The following is a 4,886-nucleotide window of genomic DNA, read 5'->3' on the forward strand; positions in this document are numbered from 1 at the left end:
TTGGCTTAAAAGTACAAGAAAACACTTCAAAAGTGACGTTTCTGAAGAATTTTAACAGTTTTCTTGTATCTACGAACGCCAGAATGCATAAAATTGACCTAAACGTCTCCTTTTCCTATTCAGAGTCGATTCTGCATGCTTTAAGTATGTTTGGTGGCTCAGAACCATCAAAAAACGTTGAAATATTGTTCAAATTCAATAAAAATCGACAAAAATACAGTTTCTAGCTAAAATTTGATGGTTTCGTTGCACTTTCCGAGCCCGTAGGGTATCTGATTGGCTTAAAAGTACAAGAAAACACTTCAAAAGTGACGTTTCTGAAGAATTTTAACAGTTTTCTTGTATCTACGAACGCCAGAATGCATAAAATTGACCTAAACGTCTCCTTTTCCTATTCTGAGTCGATTCTGCATGCTTTAAGTGTGTTTGGTGGCTCAGAACCATCAAAAAACGTTGAAATATTGTTCAAATTCAATAAAAATCGACAAAAATACAGTTTCTAGCTAAAATTTGATGGTTTCGTTGCACTTTCCGAGCCCGTTGGGTATCTGATTGGCTTAAAAGTACAAGAAAACACTTCAAAAGTGACGTTTCTGAAGAATTTTAACAGTTTTCTTGTATCTACGAACGCCAGAATGCATAAAATTGACCTAAACGTCTCCTTTTCCTATTCTGAGTCGATTCTGCATGCTTTAAGTGTGTTTGGTGGCTCAGAACCATCAAAAAACGTTGAAATATAGTTCAAATTCAATAAAAATCGACAAAAATACAGTTTCTAGCTAAAATTTGATGGTTTCGTTGCACTTTCCGAGCCCGTAGGGTATCTGATTGGCTTAAAAGTACAAGAAAACACTTCAAAAGTGACGTTTCTGAAGAATTTTAACAGTTTTCTTGTATCTACGAACGCCAGAATGCATAAAATTGACCTAAACGTCTCCTTTTCCTATTCTGAGTCGATTCTGCATGCTTTAAGTGTGTTTGGTGGCTCAGAACCATCAAAAAACGTTGAAATATAGTTCAAATTCAATAAAAATCGACAAAAATACAGTTTCTAGCTAAAATTTGATGGTTTCGTTGCACTTTCCGAGCCCGTAGGGTATCTGATTGGCTTAAAAGTACAAGAAAACACTTCAAAAGTGACGTTTCTGAAGAATTTTAACAGTTTTCTTGTATCAACGAACGCCAGAATGCATAAAATTGACCTAAACGTCTCCTTTTCCTATTCTGAGTCGATTCTGCATGCTTTAAGTGTGTTTGGTGGCTCAGAACCATCAAAAAATGTTGAAATATAGTTCAAATTCAATAAAAATCGACAAAAATACAGTTTCTAGCTAAAATTTGATGGTTTCGTTGCACTTTCCGAGCCCGTAGGGTATCTGATTGGCTTAAAAGTATAAGAAAACACTTCAAAAGTGACGTTTCTGAAGAATTTTAACAGTTTTCTTGTATCTACGAACGCCAGAATGCATAAAATTGACCTAAACCTCTCCTTTTCCTATTCTGAGTCGATTCTGCATGCTTTAAGTGTGTTTGGTGGCTCAGAACCATCAAAAAACGTTGAAATATAGTTCAAATTCAATAAAAATCGACAAAAATACAGTTTCTAGCTAAAATTTGATGGTTTCGTTGCACTTTCCGAGCCCGTAGGGTATCTGATTGGCTTAAAAGTACAAGAAAACACTTCAAAAGTGACGTTTCTGAAGAATTTTAACAGTTTTCTTGTATCTACGAACGCCAGAATGCATAAAATTGACCTAAACGTCTCCTTTTCCTATTCTGAGTCGATTCTGCATGCTTTAAGAGTGTTTGGTGGCTCAGAACCATCAAAAAACGTTGAAATATAGTTCAAATTCAATAAAAATCGACAAAAATACAGTTTCTAGCTAAAATTTGATGGTTTCGTTGCACTTTCCGAGCCCGTAGGGTATCTGATTGGCTTAAAAGTACAAGAAAACACTTCAAAAGTGACGTTTCTGAAGAATTTTAACAGTTTTCTTGTATCTACGAACGCCAGAATGCATAAAATTGACCTAAACGTCTCCTTTTCCTATTCTGAGTCGATTCTGCATGCTTTAAGTGTGTTTGGTGGCTCAGAACCATCAAAAAACGTTGAAATATAGTTCAAATTCAATAAAAATCGACAAAAATACAGTTTCTAGCTAAAATTTGATGGTTTCGTTGCACTTTCCGAGCCCGTAGGGTATCTGATTGGCTTAAAAGAACAAGAAAACACTTCAAAAGTGACGTTTCTGAAGAATTTTAACAGTTTTCTTGTATCTACGAACGCCAGAATGCATAAAATTGACCTAAACCTCTCCTTTTCCTATTCTGAGTCGATTCTGCATGCTTTAAGTGTGTTTGGTGGCTCAGAACCATCAAAAAACGTTGAAATATAGTTCAAATTCAATAAAAATCGACAAAAATACAGTTTCTAGCTAAAATTTGATGGTTTCGTTGCACTTTCCGAGCCCGTAGGGTATCTGATTGGCTTAAAAGTACAAGAAAACACTTCAAAAGTGACGTTTCTGAAGAATTTTAACAGTTTTCTTGTATCTACGAACGCCAGAATGCATAAAATTGACCTAAACGTCTCCTTTTCCTATTCTGAGTCGATTCTGCATGCTTTAAGTGTGTTTGGTGGCTCAGAACCATCAAAAAACGTTGAAATATAGTTCAAATTCAATAAAAATCGACAAAAATACAGTTTCTAGCTAAAATTTGATGGTTTCGTTGCACTTTCCGAGCCCGTAGGGTATCTGATTGGCTTAAAAGTACAAGAAAACACTTCAAAAGTGACGTTTCTGAAGAATTTTAACAGTTTTCTTGTATCTACGAACGCCAGAATGCATAAAATTGACCTAAACGTCTCCTTTTCCTATTCTGAGTCGATTCTGCATGCTTTAAGTGTGTTTGGTGGCTCAGAACCATCAAAAAACATTGAAATATAGTTCAAATTCAATAAATATCGACAAAAATACAGTTTCTAGCTAAAATTTGATGGTTTCGTTGCACTTTCCGAGCCCGTAGGGTATCTGATTGGCTTAAAAGTACAAGAAAACACTTCAAAAGTGATGTTTCTGAAGAATTTTAACAGTTTTCTTGTATCTACGAACGCCAGAATGCATAAAATTGACCTAAACGTCTCCTTTTCCTATTCTGAGTCGATTCTGCATGCTTTAAGTGTGTTTGGTGGCTCAGAACCATCAAAAAACGTTGAAATATAGTTCAAATTCAATAAAAATCGACAAAAATACAGTTTCTAGCTAAAATTTGATGGTTTCGTTGCACTTTCCGAGCCCGTAGGGTATCTGATTGGCTTAAAAGTACAAGAAAACACTTCAAAAGTGACGTTTCTGAAGAATTTTAACAGTTTTCTTGTATCTACGAACGCCAGAATGCATAAAATTGACCTAAACGTCTCCTTTTCCTATTCAGAGTCGATTCTGCATGCTTTAAGTATGTTTGGTGGCTCAGAACCATCAAAAAACGTTGAAATATTGTTCAAATTCAATAAAAATCGACAAAAATACAGTTTCTAGCTAAAATTTGATGGTTTCGTTGCACTTTCCGAGCCCGTAGGGTATCTGATTGGCTTAAAAGTACAAGAAAACACTTCAAAAGTGACGTTTCTGAAGAATTTTAACAGTTTTCTTGTATCTACGAACGCCAGAATGCATAAAATTGACCTAAACGTCTCCTTTTCCTATTCTGAGTCGATTCTGCATGCTTTAAGTGTGTTTGGTGGCTCAGAACCATCAAAAAACGTTGAAATATTGTTCAAATTCAATAAAAATCGACAAAAATACAGTTTCTAGCTAAAATTTGATGGTTTCGTTGCACTTTCCGAGCCCGTTGGGTATCTGATTGGCTTAAAAGTACAAGAAAACACTTCAAAAGTGACGTTTCTGAAGAATTTTAACAGTTTTCTTGTATCTACGAACGCCAGAATGCATAAAATTGACCTAAACGTCTCCTTTTCCTATTCTGAGTCGATTCTGCATGCTTTAAGTGTGTTTGGTGGCTCAGAACCATCAAAAAACGTTGAAATATAGTTCAAATTCAATAAAAATCGACAAAAATACAGTTTCTAGCTAAAATTTGATGGTTTCGTTGCACTTTCCGAGCCCGTAGGGTATCTGATTGGCTTAAAAGTACAAGAAAACACTTCAAAAGTGACGTTTCTGAAGAATTTTAACAGTTTTCTTGTATCTACGAACGCCAGAATGCATAAAATTGACCTAAACGTCTCCTTTTCCTATTCTGAGTCGATTCTGCATGCTTTAAGTGTGTTTGGTGGCTCAGAACCATCAAAAAACGTTGAAATATAGTTCAAATTCAATAAAAATCGACAAAAATACAGTTTCTAGCTAAAATTTGATGGTTTCGTTGCACTTTCCGAGCCCGTAGGGTATCTGATTGGCTTAAAAGTACAAGAAAACACTTCAAAAGTGACGTTTCTGAAGAATTTTAACAGTTTTCTTGTATCTACGAACGCCAGAATGCATAAAATTGACCTAAACGTCTCCTTTTCCTATTCTGGGTCGATTCTGCATGCTTTAAGTGTGTTTGGTGGCTCAGAACCATCAAAAAATGTTGAAATATAGTTCAAATTCAATAAAAATCGACAAAAATACAGTTTCTAGCTAAAATTTGATGGTTTCGTTGCACTTTCCGAGCCCGTAGGGTATCTGATTGGCTTAAAAGTATAAGAAAACACTTCAAAAGTGACGTTTCTGAAGAATTTTAACAGTTTTCTTGTATCTACGAACGCCAGAATGCATAAAATTGACCTAAACGTCTCCTTTTCCTATTCTGAGTCGATTCTGCATGCTTTAAGTGTGTTTGGTGGCTCAGAACCATCAAAAAACGTTGAAATATAGTTCAAA

The sequence above is a fragment of the Zophobas morio genome, unplaced genomic scaffold (assembly GCF_036711695.1).
Source record: "Zophobas morio isolate AGI-343-1 ecotype UQ-CSIRO unplaced genomic scaffold, CSIRO_AGI_Zmor_V1 ptg000831l, whole genome shotgun sequence".
NCBI classification, from domain to species: Eukaryota; Metazoa; Arthropoda; class Insecta; order Coleoptera; family Tenebrionidae; genus Zophobas; species Zophobas morio.